General features: G+C 37.7%; 1 protein-coding gene across 2 annotated transcripts in view; it reads left to right on the forward strand.

The window, feature by feature from the left end:
- rimbp2b (RIMS binding protein 2b) overlaps positions 1-19,013 on the forward strand; it is a 151,323-nt gene that overhangs the window by 35,001 nt on the left and 97,309 nt on the right. The window lies entirely within an intron of this gene.

The following is a 19,013-nucleotide window of genomic DNA, read 5'->3' on the forward strand; positions in this document are numbered from 1 at the left end:
TTCTTTAACAACATAATAGGTAGAACAGTTTGGTTATTGTGCAGCTGAAACATTTTAATTTATGGCTTATTAAGATGAGAAAAGCAACATGTCACACATCTAGATGAAAATGATACCCCTGACATCAACCTTTCTCACTTTCTTTTGTCTCCGAACATCTCCCATTAGATGGGACAAAAAAAGAGAAGAGCTGATGACACAGGAGAAATCAGCGGAGTTGAAATCTCTTCCTTCTCTGCCAACTTTGACAATCGTTTTTTTTCTCTGACTGTGCGAGAATTCATTAAAATTTCACTCAGCCTGCGGCCTCTCTCTCTCTCTTCCCTCTCAATCTATCTTTCTCCCTTTGGCTTTTCACTCTCTGAATGAATGGAGCTTTGAATAATGTAACCAGTTTTAACAAGATCATAAAACCCCCCCATCCAACATTCATAAGCCAGTTAGCTGAGGTTGAGGATCTTGGGGACGGCACACACACGTTAAGCTCACCTCGTTTTTCTCACACACTCGCACGTACATGCAATCGGGCACGTGCACTCTGAAAAGCACGCTCAAATGTCTCTCTTCCAGACGCAGCCGCACACACATACTCGAATTCCGCAGAGGATGAAAGAGTGACGCAGGAGCTGGAGAGATGAGAGAGGGATGCCTTGAGGACGAGGATGAGAGACAGAGAGTGAAATCAAAGAAGCAGTGATGTAAGAGAAGCCCCCATAGGTCCTGTCCTCCTGTCCGTCTGTTGAGAAAACTCTCTAGCGCTACCACAATTTAGAGGACTGTGAATGTCGTTTACAATGCTTTTATTGCTAAAACCCTTTAATTACACGTTTTAGTTATCATATATTTATTATAGTCCTGAAGGATAAAAAGGTTGTGTTGAAAATAACTGCAGAAATATCTGAGTGCCTCAGGAACATTATTTTCAAAAGCATCCATCAGTGCAATACTTCCCATAACCCTTTGCACTATTGAAGAGAAAAGCTCCATTTGAAATTTCAAACCTTCAAAGTATGTGATTGCGGAAGTGCAGTATTTGATGCAAAACTGTTTATTGTTTATGAATGATGTTTTATTAGTATGCATGTGTGTAGTATGAATACAATTAGATTCGGAATATTAGCGGAATTCTATTTTCTGAATACTGTGTGGTTGGACACACTACGTATTTGAGTATTGCTTTGTGCATACTACTGTATATAGTATAATAGTACTATTAGTATTTGCTAATATTTTGAATTGGCTTTTATTTTAATATTTTTTATTTGAATTTTAGTTTTTTTTAGTCATTTTGTTATGTGCTTTTGTCTTTTTACTATTATTATTTTCATTTTAATTTTCAATAGTTTCAATTGTTATCTTTAAATATATGAATCCAATACAATAAATGAAGGTAATATACATTTTGCTTTGCTAATTTTAGCTAGCTATTTTTTATCACTAGTGCAGAACATTTTTGTACAGATACTCATACAAACGATACACATACAAATGAACGATAAACCAAGAAGCATTTTCATACATAATATTTCAGTAGTGTAATGTGATCCTGATTCAGCGATACAGGAATGTGTGTGTGCGTGTGTTACTGTGCGAATGTGTGTCTCCTTTACGTCTGTGAAAACGAAATGTGACCTTCATAAGAAGATGAAATACACTGTGAGCAACAGACTTACATTGATTTCTGTAGCAATTATTGCCATTCCCAGCTCAGCTAGTGCATAAATATTGATGTTCCATGTTGAGACGTTCAACATTCAGTGGGTGTATATCAGCATGCATGCGTGTTTTTGCGTATATTGCTGGTTCTTTTACTTTCTCTCACTATATCTCTATATATTTGCTTTTCACATTTTCCATAGGCATTTATCTCATATTCACATTGTCTATTTTTCAGCCGTTCTCTCTTCGCAAACACATGCAGAACTCCACACATCCTTCCAGCAGACGTGTCAGACGTCACAGTGAGAATGCACTCCAAATCTGTAACATCTAATTTTACGCTATCAAAAGGAGGGACATGTTCAATCTCACAGCCCTTAATTAGATCTCTGGCACTAGAGGTGTGCGTGTATGTGCGTATTCACACACACACATCTGTGTGGGTGTGTGTTTGTGTGGTAGAATCAGCAAGAGGCATTGCAATCAGTGTGTGTCAGATTTCTGCATGCATGTTCGTGAGAAGAAAAAAAAATCATAAGTTTTTATGTTATTTGGTTCATTAATGGCTCGTTTACAACACCTTATTTATATGTAGTTCAAATGTTAATTAGTCCCACATTTTTTAATGGGTGTTTTTACAAACACAGACTCTCCATGAATTCCCTCCCCATTTGATGCTCATGCAGAGGAGTGCATGTGCAACATTTTCAGAGGAGGATTAGGCCACTCTCGCTTTGATATTTCCAGAATCTCAGCAGGTCGAAGCCAGTGGGAGAGAGTTTTGACACTTTTATGTGTGATAGAAGAAGCAGAAGGAGGTATAAAATTGAACTAAACAGGAGTGTATAGATGAGAGACTGCACATTCGAAGCTGCTACAGTACATTGGTTATTATTTAAGGCCTCCCAAAGTAATACTTGGACTATAATTTAGTGCACCAACACTGTAGAGGGATCAGACTGAAATAACAACACTTTATGTCGAAATGGTCAGCATATCGGGTGTTTAAATCATCCTAGTTTTACCATCAGATGGTCCAAAGGTTGTTATAGAGACCATCAGATCCATATTGCAAACAAAGATGGTGAGATTTGGATGAAATCACTGATTCAAATTGGCCAATGTAGCATTTACAAGGTACAGCTTGTGTGACAATGAGCTCTTTTGAGGAGTAACTAATCTTTGGGTTTTCCCAAATTTTGGAGGCTCATTTAAATCATATTTTCTATTCATATTCGAGAGTTTTGTTTGAGACACTTAGATTTAATCAGCCCTAACAACCAAATTTGTAAATAAACTGTGGTAGGTCAGGATTAATGGGTAGATCATGGGACATTAAATATTTTGGGAAGTGATGTGACTTGCTATATTCATTTATTTATTAGTTTATATTTTTATTAAAATAATTAATTCATTAGCAAAATGGTGTTCATGGACATCACAGGCCCTGTTTACACCTGGTATTAAAGGAACACACCGTTTTTTCATATTAAACTATGTTATTCCCTTAACTAAGACGAGTTGATACATACCTCTCTCGTCTCAGTGCGTGCACTCAATCGCTCTGGCGCGCGGCGACACTTTGTTAGCACTTAGCTTAGCCCAGTTCATTCATTAGGGACCAAACAGAGATGAAGTTAGAAGCGACCAAACACCTCCACGTTTTCCCTATTTAAATACAGTTACACGACCAAGTATGGTGACACAAAATAAAACGTGGTGCTTAAGCGGGTAAAAAGGATAACTATAATGTATGGCGGAATAGCACTGGGAGCACTTCGACTCGGCGTAGTAAAAAGTCACTCCTGAAAAATCCTCTCCCCCTCTCCCTCTCACTTCTGTCATTAGAACCAACGTGACTTTTTACTACGCCGAGTCGAAGTGCTCCCAGTGCTATTCCGCCATACATTATAGTTATCCTTTTTACCCGCTTAGAAAAGCACCACGTTTTATTTTGTGTCACCATACTTGGTAGTGTAACTACTTGTGTAACTGTATAGAGATGCACCGATTACAATTTTCTAGGCCGATTCCGATTTCCGATTTTTCATTGAGTTTGACCTGCCGATACCGTTTTTAGCCAATACCGATTTTAGCCGATTCCGATTAATTTTTTTTCTAACCACTTTACAGCACACACAAATATTTATTTTCGATCTTTTCTTTAACCCTTTCATGCGTAAGTTTAAAATATTCTAACTGACACCCCTACCCCCCACCCCCAGAGTGAGTTTTTTCAAGGCGAACGTTCCCTTTAATGTTTCCATGGCGACGCGTCACGCGATACACCGCAGCCACAATAATACTGTATGACAGATGTGTCGCTTTTATTTCGCTTTTCCTTTTTTATTCAAAATATTCACAAACTTGCTTACCATGTCATCAACTAGTCTATCTGATATCCGGATTCTCAAATACGTGTGAGTGTGTACCTTTATAAATAATCTTGATCTAATAACATGAGATGGGCGCTATAGTTCTAACAATGTTGTCCTGTCAGTCGGATTTACAGCACGTGAATTCATCAGTTTCTCCCGAAATAAATGCAAGAAAGTGGCCGATGAACTGAGAAGAATATAGAGTAAACTTTATAGTTACTTCCACTATGTTTGTCTGATACGAATAACACATGTCGGCAAATTATATTTGAATAGATTGTTATTGCTGCTTCCACAGACATCAGTGTGTATTTTACAAACTCCAAAAGTATTGTTTTACTCGTGCTTATAAATATCTGAAACCTAAAATAAACATTATGAGGTTGAAAACACTGCTTAGTTGAGATATATGATAGCGCTGAACGCGTTCGACTCTGGCTCACCGCCAGCCAACGCGCGAAAGCACAGTTTGAATCTGGCAGATATGCGACGTCACTGAACATTCTAGGGGGGACAGAAATAAAAATCCCATATATGAGACCGCACCGCTCAAAAGTTATAATCATGCGGCGCCCGAGTGCATTTGACCGGCATAAAATCGGCATATGTCAGACTGACCGGCCGATCGCCGGTCGTGGCCGATCACGTGAAAATCGGCCAATTCCAGTCACCAGCCGATCAATCGGTGCATCTCTAGGGAAAACGTGGAGGTGTTTGGTCGCTTCTAACTTCATCTCTGTTTGGTCCCTAATGAATGAACTGGGCTAAGCTAAGTGCTAACAAAGTGTCGCTGCGCGCCAGAGCGATTGAGTGCACGCACTGAGACGTGAGAGATATGTATCAACTCGTCTTACTTAAGGGAATAACATAGTTTAATATGAAAAAACAGTGGAGTGTTCCTTTAAGATGCATTTTTGTCGATTGAATTACATGTAGACAAGGGAGACACATTTCTATTTCCACCTGGTGTTTTAATCCATCTGTTTTGTCCACTTTTAACTACTTCTGTCCTGATTTCTTCGAGGGGAGGGTAAATGTGTGAGCTTTTTCACATCTTTCGATCTAATGAATGAAATAAGCTCACGAAATTGATATATGAATGCGACCAGAGACGATGGAAAAACATATGGAGAGAATCAGCTTTCATTTCTGTTCTGATAGCCTCAAGACCACCCTGAACACAGTGACTGCTTGTTAGAAATCATGAATGGTGAGAGAACATTGTGCTTTGTACGTTTTTCGTCTTCAAAGGGTCTTCAGCCAACAAAGTCCCATCTGGAAAGTGCGCTTCCCATAATGTTTACACATTAGGTCAGTAGGTGGAGAGTAGACGTTTTTTTGTGGCTATTCGAATGGATTTGACCACACGAGCATTTACACTAAGAAAGCAATCTGGTCAAATGCGTTTACCATCTGGAAGTTGTTAAAATTAGACAAGCTCAAAACGTTTCAGACCCCATTTACACCTGAATTTAGCATTGTACACTTAAGATCCGATCGACAAAACTCATCTTAATACCAGGTGTAAACAGGGCCTCAGACTTCATGTCAAATATCCACATATCCGCATGCCATAGCCTTTTTCTGTCTAAGTGGGTGGTTTTTGGCCAGTAGAAGCTGTAATGTAGACCACACTTAATGCAGATTATCAAAAGTCCGGCTACACAAGACTAAAAACATCTTAAAATTGCAAACAGCACAAAGCATGCTTTTTTTGGGCCTCGAGGCCATCAGCAAAACAAGAAAAAAGGCTTGATCGGGCAGTGAGTGTATAGTTGAGCTCCACTCTACTGTGTGCTTGATTCAGCACCACGGCCAGCTCCTCTAACTAGAGATAGAGCTGCATCTAGTGGACTACATTCCCTCAAACTGTGTCTGTCCTGCGCCAAAGAGCCAGTTTGTCAACACTTCATTAAAGTCTCATCAAAGAGCTGACTAGTCATGATGAATAAATTATTTGAATAAATTATTAACTGTTATGTTTTTGCTCAGTGCCTTGTGGTGGAGAGATGCTACAACAAAAACCTCACTGAATTTGCACAGCGCTTATGTTTCTAATCATCTTGCTGCAGATGCAGTCTTTATCCTCTTCGAACAGCTGACATCTTTGTGGAATTTTCTTTTATTGTCTTCACTTTTGAGGAACATTAATAAAGTAACACTTGCTGTAGTCTGTTCAGTCAAATTATAGAAAGATTTGTCTCCATTACTAACACGGTGTCCTACTAACCAGGCACAACATGACAGGATTCCAGTGATGTAGTTCTTTCTGTTCACACTAAAAGGGAAATGCTGCGTTACATGATAAAATCACAGCTGATCAAAACCATGAGAGAGATCTATGAGTGCATGCTGCTTATATATAAAATCTGATGTATAAGCAATATTGTAGGGCTTCTAAATGTCGTCATCACCATCAAATTGTCAGTTATTGTCAAATTACCATCAAATGATTAGACAATTAGGCTATATTATCCTTTAAATGATATAACATCAATTTAATTAATAAATTAAACACTATAAAAGTGATAGCTTAGCATACCATTAACCATTCAGCCTGATCGTTTAACATACTGTTAAACATGTAGCCTGATAGCTTGGGATACTGTAAACACTCAGCTTGATAAACTTTTTACTAATCAGCCTGATAACATGGCATACTGTTAACCGTTTAGCCTGATAACATACATTTAACCATTTAGACTGATAGATTAGCATACACTTAACTGCTTAGCCTGATAGATTAGCATACCGTTAACCATTCAATCTGATAGCTTAACATACTCTTAACTACTTAGCCTGATAGCTTAGCATACCATTAATTGCTTATCCGGAAATCTTAGCACATGTTAACATTCAGTCTGATAACAGAAATGATAACGATAAAGATATAGTTCTAAAAATCATGCTAAATATAAAAGAATAGCAGAGTCCACACCACAACTAACGATAATGGCGAAAAACAATATCGTTAGAATCATTTTATTATAATTTTTTTTTTTACAACTGATGAATGATAAAAACATTGACAGCCAATCAGAATCCATCCTGATTTAGAGAGCTCGAGCTTTTAAAACGGCAGACGACAAAACTGCAGCACGCTTTATTATAAACAGAACGATATCATCCATTGGTGTGGATGCTAATATAGTTATAGTAATCTTTATGAGCCTTAACATACTTTTAACATTAACTAACATACCGCTAACCGCTTATTTTGATGGCTTAGCATACTTTAACCAGTTAGCCTTATAGCTTAGCATATTGTTAACCGATTAGCCTGATGACTTCTCATACTCTGCACAATTTTTCTAAACCTATACAAGTTATTAGACACAATAACAACTCTCTTTCTGTGTGTGTGTGTATTTGCATTAAGATTAACTGTTTGTGGGCATATCTCTCAGTGTGTCTGTGCAAAAGGTTAATGTGGACTTGGGTCGGTTAAACCTCCTCTGTAACTCAATCAACAGGTATGGGATCAGTACACACTGTTGCGGTATTGAGTTACGGTGACAACGCTCGAGTCTAATGGCGTTCATCCAGACTTCTGGAACCTTCATGAGTATTCAGATGTGTCTGTCTAGAGAGAACTGTTAGTCTAGTCTGAGTGTTTGTGGTGCGAGCGCTGTTGTTGGTGGGGAAAGAACACGATGAGAGAAATTAGCCTCCAGTACTGCTCGGTGTGTGCATGGGAGAAGGTAAGCAGAGGGATATGAGAGAATGATTGTACTGCACGTAGTTAATGCTGTCACATGTGGTAAAGACTGATTGATCATCTAATATACTGTACAAATCTGTTTCTGTGCTTAGATTACATCTAGATTTCATAGGAGACCATTTATGCATTTGGAGCACTTATCCTGTTTATTAATGCATGAGAATTTATGTATGTATAACCTAAATGTGTGAATGTTGTACATGCACTTTTTTTTTTTTATTACTTCCTAGATTTTCAATGTGGTCTCAGACTTTTTAACCATAAAAACAACACAGAAATACTTTTTTTCAGAAATGCTGCATTTATTTAATCAAAAGTGACAGTAAAGACATTTATAATACATACAATTATAAAAGCAGCACAAATGTTTTCAACGTTGATAATACTAAGATCATCATATTAGAGGATCATATGACAGTAAAGACTGGAGTAATGATGCTGAAAATTCAGCTTTGCATCACAGGAAGTTTCATTTTAAAATATATTCAAATAGAAAGGTTATTTTAAATTGTAATAATACTGCACAACTACTATTAAATGAGGCCTTGGCAAGAATAAATTCTATCAAAAACATAAAATCTTTTCCTCAAAATTTTTGCATGAGTAACGTTCCAAGAGTTTCACCTCAACAAACAAATGTCCTCATTTAGTACATTTGTGTGTGTGACTGTGTAAATGCGAAAGGGGTGTGTGTGTGTGTGTCCTTATCAAGCTGGTTTAATAAGTGTTTGATAAAGACTTTGCTCCCTGCAGTGTGTAAGACAGTATCTCACAGTACTTGTGAACTCATATTAGGTAATACAGCAAGCACCTCTGTGGTGTAATAAGATCAGCTCAAGGCTACGGAAAGTCTGATCTCTGATCATCTCTGATGTTCGCACCCTCGGCAGGGTCCATTTCTCTTTCTCCTCTCCTTTCCCCCTTAGCTTATCTCTTTTCCTCTGATAATCACTCTTCTCATTTCACTGCAAGGCTAAAATTCAGCTGAAATCTCTGGACATCAGAGGATGGATGAGATTCCCTATCTCACCCTTTGCTTTCTCGAGAGCACTCTATCAGTGCCCTGTGGTTTATCGGTTGGAAATCAGTATTAATATACTGATTTACATAATTTCATGTTTGTTTGTTCCACACGTGGAGAGACAGTATGCAGCTGAATCTAAAATAAATCTAATTAAAGAGAGAAAGGAAACATTTAATATATACGTTTTATTTGCCGCAGCATTCTTTGGAATTTTACTGCTGTGTTACCAAGGTAACTTTCCAATTCAGAATAAATTGGCAGTGATATACAGTTTTGTGTAGGGTGTGCCAGACACACACACACCACAGCGTTCTAGCCTGCATCCTTCAGAGTACTCACTTCAAGTGCTCTGCCCTTTAGAGTGAGTAGGTTGTAGTGATGCTCACTTCTGAATGGATTTCACAGTTTCTTTACTCTAGAAATTGCATTGAAGAATCTATATATTCATAGAGATATATATCTCTGACTATATACATATATCAGGGTTTTTCTTGGGTCAAAAATGGTATTCAGTGGTGGCGTATGAACATAGTCATCCACACACACAAAACAAAGTACCCTACCCATGTGAACTGCGAGCCCAGTACTGACATTAAATCCAAAGTAAATGCAAAAAAACTGTTTGTAATATATTAAAGCTGCAGTCCGTAGTTTTTCCTCTTTGTCGCCATCTCTGTTCGAAATCTGCAATTGCAGTTATTCGCGGAATTATCAACTTTACGTGGGTTGTGCCTCGGCAAATGTTTTAAGGAGAATGTGCGGCTGTCAGTCACCGCGCCGGTGTGGATACTGGCATTCGGAATCACAGATTCTACATTTTGGAAATATGACCTACATAAGAATTTTCACTGGAAAATGTCATCTGAACAAGTAACATCCACTTTTGTTCTGACCAACTAAGGGAAAAAAAGCATTGCAGTAAATCGCACTGATTAAATCTAACGATCGCTTAACCGTGCAAATTATACTTTGTTTTCAAATTGTTGTGACTACATTTAATGCCCTTCCGATATTATCCTTGTTTTTGCATGGGCCCGGTTGCAGTCTCTTTTTTTTCTGTAGCCACTCCGAAGTCCGAACAAAGTCTTTTGCATTTTACAAAGGGTGAATCTCCAGTTGTCACTGGTGATTGTCGTTTGAAGCTTTCTAGAAGTTTAATTATATCAATTGCTGTGAGAAAAAGCCTATAAATCTCCACCTCCAACATCTTCTTTATGTGTACAGATGTGACGTAATGACGCAAAGACATACTCGAATTTCCCACGGAAATCCACCAGTACCACTGGAATTAAAAACATTATTACAAGCTTACCGTTTTGAATCGAGCTAAGGCAAGCAGATAGTTTTGAACACTGGCTGGTTATGTACTTGCTCAAAAATTTATTTTGGATAATTTTTAACCCAACAAAGTTACGGAATGCAGCTTTAACTTATCCTATTTATTCATGAAATAGAAAAATAATCACTGTCAGGACTAAAAGAAACAAAACAAAGTGCTTAGAACTATTGAAAAATCTGTACATGTTGAAAAGTTAGTAAAATGAACAACAAAGTAACATATTACACATTACATAGAAAAAGTAGCAGGTCTATTATTTTGAATTTACACTCCGTGCACAGATCATTTGACATCCAGTATCAAATTGAATTGTTTTGTTCCGTCCATTGCTATGGTCAACTCAACCGGATTCAATCACGCATTTAAATACGGTTGTCCGTCCAGAAAGTTTGCCATGTGTAGTTAGCAACATGAAAAATATTGATTATATGCAGAAAGAGAGCAAAGATGCACTCTTTCGAAAACTCCTGTTATAATCAATGAAGCTGTCTGTGCTGTGCAATAAATCTCTTATTGACATTGTATTTATACTATGTTGGTTGTAATGAAATGGATTTGCGAACATGCAGAACTCACGCTAAACAAGAACTCTGCTGTTTTGAATGAATTTATGCGGATTCTGACTAACTAACTAAACATCTGATTGACCATTGCGTTCATGGGCTCAACAGATATGCGTGTTATTGGTCACATAATGGTTCCATATTGTGATTCAACTGAAAAAAAAGTACGGTGTGGACTTGGTTCTATCCATCGGTTGTTGAATGGATTTTTAACATAGACAGTAAAAGAAATGGACACAGCGACCTCATAGATTTCAACGGAGAAAAGTGAAGTCAATTAGAAGCACTCACTTCCTGATGGCTGAGCGTACTGCGCAGACTCAAACTGAACTTGACGACGTAGATGTGACGTGAGCAACCTGTCTGACAGTTGTAAGTCTTCTAGTAGCTGTGCCAAGAGAAATCTGAATCATTTCCTTCCGAATCTTGCAGAGACGGAGAGCGTGAGTAGGAGCTGTCCATGGGCTAGGAGCAGGAGCAACTTTATGACTCTCTATGGGCTTCTCCCTTGACTTTATCAGACTTTATGCCTCCACGTCCCCCTGATTGCCCGCGAGCTTCTCCTCCTGTCTATACGGTAATTTCTCTACTGTGCGACAGAGTCGCGTGGTTAGGCTATGACACAATCGTTAGCCTATTTTTACAAAAACTGCTTCTACGGGGCCATAACGTAAGATACAAGGTAATGGAGACTTTTATACATTGTCGTGTTTCTTTAGAAATAAACAATGGATAAGTCTTTAAACGCCTCAGATGTAAAGATATTCACTGTCAAAGTGACGCCAAAATGAATGGGAGTCAATGGAATGCTAACAGCAGGTGATGGCTTGCTAACCAATGGCGGCCCCCGGGGAAGGTACGCTTTCCAGGTGCTGGATTACCCCCTTGATTTTTAAAGGTGGGCATTGCACTCAAAAATTTATGCGATGAATGGTTACAGTTGACTGTGGAGGGATGGGATCTAAATGATTAGAGAAGTCTAGCATACGTCACTAGAGAAGTCTATATTGTTCACAATATGATCAATGAAATTGTTACGTTCATTCTTGTTTAGTTTCATTATCTTGTTCTGTTTAGTTTCATTGTCACTGTCTTGCCTGAGTTCTCATTCATTCATTTGTTGTCATGGTTTCTGATTAGTTTGCACCTGTTCCCTGTTCCGATGATTATCATTCCTTGTGTATTTAAGCCCTCAATACTACTCTGTTCATTGTCTTGCGTTAACATTTATGGTAAAGTGCATCTTTATTCATTCTGAGTGGTGCATCTCGTCTTTGTTGGATTCGCTACATTGCCACTTGTGACAAACATGCATTTACAAAATAGATTTGATTTCATGCTGACATTCAGGACAAGAGCACAGTCATAAGATGCCCATTGATTTGTGTGGGTGTTACTACATCATTTCAAATCTCAATCGTCACATCAGAAATTATTATTAAATCAATTTTGATCACTATGCAAGTGCATTTTTTATGTTGATGTTGGTAAGGGTTTGTTTCAGTGGTAGCTCACATCCTTCAAACAAAGTAAAATTGAAATAACCAAGAAAATGTTTGAATAACTACAGCGGGGGAAATAAGTATTGATCACGTCACCATTTTTCTCAGTAAATATATTTCCAAAGGTGCTATTGACATGAAATTTTCACCAGATGTTGATAACAACCCAAGGAATCAGTACATACAAGAAACCAAAACAAATAAGCTTTGGACAACTCTTCTGATTATTCTTTTCACTCCTCTGTCAGAAATCTTGCGACGAGCACCTGGTCGAGGCAAATTTATGGTCAAGTCAAGTCAAGTCAAGTTTATTTATATAGCGCTTTTCACAATACAGATTGTATCAAAGCAGCTTCACAGTATTAAATTAAAATAATACATCAGTGTTTGTTTCTAGTGGAAAACGTCCACGTTTGGTAATGCTGATCAATAGTATTGTTGATTGATTAATGAAATTAAATATCCCCAAATATCCCCAATGGTGAAATGATTGTCTTTCCACTTCCGTATTATGGCCCCAACAGTGCTCACTGGAACATTCAGAAGCTTAGAATGGCGCCTATAACCAATGCCATCATTATGTGTTGGAAAAATTAAGTTGCGAAGGTCTTGAGACAGCTCTTTGCTTTTACCCATCATGAGATGTGTCTTGTGTGACACCTTGGCAATGAGACCTTTTTGTAGGCCATCCGTTGGGACTGAACCAGCTGTTATTAATTTGCACGGACAGGGGGCTGGATTGCTTTTTAATTACTAATAGTTTTAAGCTGTTGTCTTGGCTTTCCATGCCTTTTTGCACCTCCCTTTCTTCATGTGTTCAATACTTTTTCCCTGTGTCATTTCACATTATTACACATAACTTAATTTCTGAGCTTATTTGTTTTGGTTTCTTTGTATGTACTGATTCCTTGGGTTGTTATCAACATCTGGTGAAAATTTCATGTCAATAGCACCTTTGGAAATATATTTACTGAGAAAAATGGTGACGTGTTCAATACTTATTTCCCCCGCTGTATACTAAATAATGCCTTATTTAAAATATGAAAATGCAAAAAGGTCTTTGTGAGGGTTAGGTTTAGGTATAGAGGATAGAAACCCTTCATTATCTCAGTATAAACACAATAGAAGTCAATTGTAAGTCCCAACCAGTGTGTGCATGTCGTAGTTTAGTGTTCTCCTGCTGCATTGGCTGTATGAGCTGGAGATTTGGGCAAACTTAAGGAATATAGATGATCTTCTGCACCAGTGATGACTCATTCACGCGCACACACACACACACACACACACACACACACACACACACACCCTGCAGATATAAAGAAGGAGAGACCGGGTGGAAGAGAGACAGAGAGAAAGAAATTACAGTGATGGAGTGAGAAATACAGCGCATGCTTGGTCACACACTCACACACAACACACTCTTGTTAATGCATGCATACACACGTACAGTTACATTATGATAACTGGAGTCAATTTAGCCTTAGGATATCTCACATGAGAAAATTCTGGCTGACATTTATATGTGTGTTTATGCATGTGACCTCCTATATTTATCTATATGTTTAAGCATGAGCATGTTTGAGACTTTCTTTGACATTTAATCCTGTGGCTCTAAATCCACCATCCTGCGTTCCATTGTAGCATTTTTATGCATGTGCATGAGTGTGTACATGTGTAGGGGTCTCTATTTGCAGGCATACTTGGTACAAATATTTCAACTTTAATAACTCTTTCACATTTGATCATTTCTCGTTTGTAACTGAGCCACATCCAGACACTGCAAACTCGACAGGCGTCTGCTCTCCAGGGCCTGGCGGACTGACTGAATGTGAGCATGGAGAGAATGATTGATGTGTGATTTCAAACAAGACCAAGCGTTAGAGAAGGACAAAGGTTGGCTTGGACACAGTAGGTTGCCTGGAGTCTGCAGCGTTTAGTGTTGCTCCATGAGTTGTAAACTGTAATTGCTTTTGATAATGCATTGCTATCAATTAAAATGGTTAAATCTTAGTATTTGAGGTTTTGGCAGGTAGGTTTAGGCTCCACACTATTATCTCAAAATATTTTTGAAAGTTAGGCCTAATGGTCAAAATCATAAAGAATTTAGTTTGTTACGATTCCACTGCCTTAACAGTTCCTTCAACGATTCTTTTAGTACTTTTAAGCAAGAAATATATAATAAAATAAATAAAATTTGATTTTAAACTCTGACATTTTTGATAATAAACACAATTGTTGCACAATTTGAAAGCTCTGAGTGTTTGATTTATTAACAAACCCTGGCTCATAAGAGTCATTTGTTGAGGTATCGCTTAGACTACACTGAACTCACTGTGTGGGCTTGGTTCACTGACAATAGCAAACTCATAAGGGTGATTCGATTGGGAATCGGTTAGACTGTACTGGTTGTGCTGTTTTGTTTTGATTCACTTAAAAATAACATAATTCGTTTAGGAATCAGACTAAACTGGTTGGGCTGTGTTTTTGATTCATTTTGCGATTTGGCTCATAAGAGTTTTTCGTTAAGAGTATCATAGATTTAAGAGTATTTCATTAGGGTGTTCCATTTGCATCCGTGGAAGAATTCTGAGAGAACAATAGAATTGAATGACAAACAGTTGCAGCATTTTTTTTTTTATTTTTTATTTTTTTTTATTTGAACTGTTTTTTTATTCACTGTAGATTAAATTTCTGATCATCTTTACTTCCAGTTTGATGCAGCTTAGTTTTAGTTTAATTGTATTTGCACAAATGTTAAATATATACAATAAGAGCAAGAGAATACAATCCAAATACTGTGCAGGGAGAGGCAGAAAACCCAGAAGGGCTTATTTAAAGCCTCCCATTATACAACAAGAAAAAAAAAGATATAAATGTATATGACTGAATCAAATGAATCATTCGAATAAATGAAAAAAAAAAAAAAAAAAAAAAAAAAAAAAAAATATATATATATATATATAGTTGTGCTATTGTAGGAAAGAATCACAAACTAAATACTATACTCATTAATTTGATTGCTCTCTGCTCTTACTATGTCAACACATGTTCTGGTATTTATGTTTTTTCTCCTATGGAATTTTAAGAAACAATAATGATAATTCGATAAACCAACAAAGAACTCCATTAAGTTATGAAAGAGCATCCTCTGAGCAATAAAATGTTCCTTCATCCCCTCCCAACTTACAGTAGCGTGGCTCGTCTCTTACTCTCTAAGATTTTTCTATTCTTAGCCCGGTGAGTCAAAACAAGCGTGTTCCTTTGGCTGGACGTGATCGCTCAAATAACTCCCTCTTTCCCAGAAGGCTAGAATGGTCTCTCTGACTGACCGATGTGCACAGGTCACCACAGCGGAATTGCATTGTGGGAACAGAGCTCAGTTTCTTTCCATCTCTTTCGTACAGTGTAAATCATCATCTTGTGATTAGCCAACAAAGCTGCCACATGATATTTTAGCGCCTCCTAAACGTTTTAAGCCCAGCGCGCACTCCCTGAGTGACAGCTCTATGATTAATGAACAGCAGCTCTGACAGTGAGAAGAGCATAACCTGCTTGCATTATATAAAGGGACTCCAGGTCACCTCTATAGACTTCTCAAATCACTCTGAAAGACTCAGCTCATGGACTGATATCAGAGCTGATGTGATCAGAGAAGTCTGTCTGAAGCTTTCTGCATCTCTCTGAAGACGCCCGCTCTCTGACGCACAACAGAGAAGTTGAGATTAATGTAATCTGTTCAGGAGTGCCGCCACAAGACTTCTTCTGAGCCTGTTCAAATCATAAGTCAATTGATTTTCTGTAGCAAGCCTTCCTGTTTTTGTTTGTTTTATGTTTAAATGTTTCCCAACAAGTATATAAATCAATTTATACATACATATTTTTTAAATATTTATTTAAAAGTTTTTTATTATTATTAATATAATTCATATAATGTTCTACCTATTATTCTTAAATCAGATATTTTATTTATATGTATGTATTGTATATATTTGACAGTTTTAGGTGTTTATTGATGCGTTAAACATTTCAATTATTGTTGTTGTTGTTGTTATTGGCTGGTACTCTTACTACCCTGCGGAAAAGACCAAATTAGGCCAGTATGAATGTCCAGTCTGGTTTATGCAGGTTTGGTACTTGTCTACCAGTTGGACCAACATAGTCATGCTGTTCATCAGCACAATAGTGGTTAAAAAAAATACAGTTGCAATTATGGTTCCATCATTGTTGGAGTGCACAGAAAATAATTTATATATTAATTTTATTCCTCAACTATTCATTGAATCCACATAGTGCCTAAGTAAACGCTACTGGAAAACAGTGTAAACTAACCTAAACTGGTTTGTTAATTTTAGTTTGTTTAGCATGTTTTAATTTTTTTTTTATTTTTAGTGAAAAGTGTTTGTTTTTAAATATAAACAGGTAGTTTTTCTATGTATTTTGTTTTTCACTGAGTGTGAATTTTGCAGTAGCTGACAAATGAAAAGTGAGTTTTCTGTTTCTGACTGAGGGAGTTTTGTTTCAGAGAAGTGGTGATAAATGTACAAAGGCTGGGGTGTGCAGCTGTACAAGTTGAAAGTTAACTGCTCTCAGATGTATTTTGAATAAATCAAACAGAAAGACAATGGAGAGATTGGTCATCAAAATGAGCATATGCCCTCCCTTCTGTTGGCCTGTTGCATAAACAGAGGCGGTTGTGCTGTGAAATACACTGTCATTCACAGCCACACTCAGATCCCCTTAACTGAATGAAATGCCTCTATAATGTATTCATAATGGCCTAGATCTGCTCGACATCATAATGGGATCAAATTACGTGATCAGATTCACAATCTGTGTGAAAGGTCTGGTATGCCATTTGTTTTTGTGTGCGTTTTTGTGGTTTAGCGGATATTTGCACTTGGACACTTTGTGTTTTATCGATCAGATAGTTAACCATTTGTAAGATATGTAAATAGGATATGCATACTTAATAGGATAGCAATTTGATCATTTAAAATGCCTGAAGTGGCAAGGCCTTTACTGTCAGCAGAAGTTCAAAGTGTTTTTGTGACTTTGTTTGTGTGTGTGTGTGTGTGAGTCAGAGCTTGCCTAGCATTCAGTTTGAGGTTTAAAAGTGTTTGATCATTCTTAAAAGTGCTCGAAAGAGGATATTTCTTGCTTCTTTTTTTTTTTTTTGCGTTCTCCACCCTCACCTCAGAGACGAATGGGTGCTTTCTCTACTTGACTGACTGCTGACTTACTAGTTCGGGCATCTGTAGAAAAGAGGCTGTGCAGTCAGTCAGTGTGTGTGGGCTCCTGTCTGTGGAAATCTGCTGACAAACAAACTCTCTCTATCTCCCTTGTGCTGGTGATTTTTCCATTCATTCCCTGCTCAGAACTCAGAGATACTTTCTTTCAGACTTTTCAATCTGTTTGTGTGCTTCTTTCATCTAATAGCTCTTTTTTTCCCCTCTGCCAGGTAGCATTGTATTGAAATCCCTCATGCTACTACTCACACATTTCTGCAATTTATTCAGCATTTAACTGTAGATCACAAGTTTTTAACATTAAATAAAGCACAATAACATTACCTGAGATTGTCATTACCATACTTTGTGTTGCTGTTCCAGCCGCGACGCCGCAGACAAATAGAAATGGCTGGTTAGGACAAAAACTCTGAATAACATGGAAAAGATACCTTTTATCGCTTGTCTTGGCGCATCTGATGTTATAATGTTGTACAAATTTCCCATTGAAATTGCAGGGACAAAATGTTTGCATTCGAAAGCCAGCTGTTGACGGTGATGTCCATAGCTATAAAATGTATTTGATTTTCTTCAGAAAATGCAGATTTCGCTTCAAATGGACCAATCATTATGCAACAGTCCACCATTGCAGACTTTTGGATCAACCCTTGAAAACAGCCAAGCCTGAAATACAGTCCTTTTCAGAATTATTGGCTCCCTTGGTAAATATGAGCACAGAAGATGTTGAAATCTGCAAGAATTCACAAAAATCGAACTTTTCTTTTAAGTAAATCAATTAAAAATGGAGGAAAGTCTCATTATGAAATGTTTTTTTCCCCCTCGAAAATACATTGGCCTTAATTTTTGGCCCCTTTTTACTTCAATGAAAGGTTAGATTTTTGTTCATTTTTTGAATAAAAGATATACAGCCTTCTTTGCTCATATAATGGTGCCAATAATTATGATTGGAGCTAAATTGGAGCCACTGGTTCCACAATCTACTTTTAAGCTTAGAATGCTTTTGTGAAACGCAGCCCAGGACTGTAAATGCTCCATTTTCTCATTTGTTCTCTCAGTAAAGGACTGAGTAAGGGCTGTCTCAACAGAACCCATCCTCTCTAGACAGGGCAGATTATCCCGTATGACACTTGTGATCTCATTGCGGTTCAACATTACATAGAGAGCACACATGCGATTGCTATGTAATGTTGAGGAGTAAGTCGTCTGATGTAATTCTTCCACTGTCATCATGACTGTCTGTCCAATCAGCATCACACTGGTGCTGATAGCTGCTATTTCAGACTGAAGCTATATTTAGTTCTTGGTGGCAAACGCTGGGCATGTTCCACTGCCAGGATACAGAAAGCATGCACAAGACTGCCTTTCATCCTTCTGCAGTCTGTTCGCTGTCATGACATATTTTATTTCATAATTCATTAGACAAAATGTTATTATCTTCTAAAACAATGTACTCTCTGTGTTTGTTTGACTTCGCCATCGCTCAAAGACAGGAAGGAAGTCAAAATGTGATTGTCTGGGTCCTCTGTCTGGAATTGAGGACTCAAAGTGCAGAACAGAGAAAGGTCAAATTCATCTGTCGTC

The sequence above is a fragment of the Squalius cephalus genome (genome assembly GCF_949319135.1).
Source record: "Squalius cephalus genome assembly, chromosome: 16".
NCBI lineage: Eukaryota > Metazoa > Chordata > Actinopteri > Cypriniformes > Leuciscidae > Squalius > Squalius cephalus.